Below are 1,408 nucleotides of genomic sequence, written 5' to 3'. Positions count from 1 at the left end.
GAATGGATGCAGCACTAAGTCTGGCACCACATTCTTTTCTCCATTTTTAAACAGTGAGTGGAAAGGATCTTCTTTTTTTTTTTGCCACCTCTCTACCCCAGCGAGCCTGGTGTAAGATGCAAGTTCACAGTCTGATGTTAGCTCTGCAGAAAGGTAGAAATACTGACCAAAATAAAACAGAAATAATTTTGGAGCTGCAGGATCCAGACTCACATGCATTGTAAGTCCAGACTGATTTGGCTAGGACACACACAGATAACTATTCTGAATTAGTTAATACTTGCTCTGACAAAGCGAATACACTGCAAGTAGGATAAGCACCCTTGTGCACTGGCTGCTGGAGAAACCTCAGTGGAGACCCACAGACAGCATTGTGAACGTGAGCATGCACCAAGATGCACATGGAAAATAAGTAGAAGCAGATTATACAAAACTAAAGGCCAGTCAGCTTTGGCCTTTGAGAAAGCAAATGGCCTGTACGTGCTTAGATCCTTGAAAAATTCCCCTTACTGCCCCCGCACTCATTGAAAATTTACAGTGAGTCATTTTTAAAGAATAAACGGTTCCCCCTCCTTAAATTAACAGTTTTGCCAAGATGCAACATTTTCAGAATTCAGATACTGCCCTGTTTCCGTTTACCCAAGCACTTAACAAGAAGAGAATCACAACACTCTCTGGGTACTTGTGCAGACGGGATGTGGGGTGGGTAAGGTGAGAAGGGAGGAAGGGCCTGGCCTTAGCCCACTGTTAAAAGATGCAGCTGTGAGAAGAGCCCATCCCCTGGCGAGAGCAGAGCTGGCACTTGCCGTCCCTCGTCTTTGAATCTTCAGGGGTGCTCGTCCTGTGAAGGCTGGCCAGTCACCCCACAGCGGCAGGGAGCACTGCATGAGGCTTTGGGGGGACTCCACTGTAGGCGACACTTGTTACTAGAGGAGGAAGTTGGGGCGCCTTGCGTGAATACAAAAAGCGAAAGTACTTCTTGGCCTTGGCCTCTGCCTCCGAAGGGGTGTTCTGGGCCGCCCAGCGCGCTTTTCAGCTGGGAGAGGGGCGAACACCGTGGTAACCCAAACTGGGGGTTTAAAACCCCTCGAGCTGAGGAGGGCGCCGAGTCCACGTCCTTTGTTTCCTGGGCACCAGGTCTCAGAGGTAGCCTGTTGTATAAAAAAACAGGCATCGCTGGTTGTCCCCGAATGGTTATGTGTGGCCCTGCTCTTGGGTATCGAGCGCCACAGGGCTGGGCCCCGATTAACTCCCTGGTCGTGCCAGACTGACGAGACTTCGGAGCGCTGAACTTCTTAGCCTGGGCGAGGCTTAGGTACAGAGGAGACAGGCGCTCAGGGCTTAACTGGGGAAAAATCACAGGCCCCGCAGCCCGCGACCTGCCCGGCGGGGCGTTCCCGCGGGCCCA

This window comes from Egretta garzetta, unplaced genomic scaffold, assembly GCF_000687185.1.
Source record: "Egretta garzetta isolate BGI_Z169 unplaced genomic scaffold, ASM68718v1 scaffold45, whole genome shotgun sequence".
NCBI classification, from domain to species: domain Eukaryota; kingdom Metazoa; phylum Chordata; class Aves; order Pelecaniformes; family Ardeidae; genus Egretta; species Egretta garzetta.
This window is presented reverse-complemented; position numbering follows the sequence as displayed.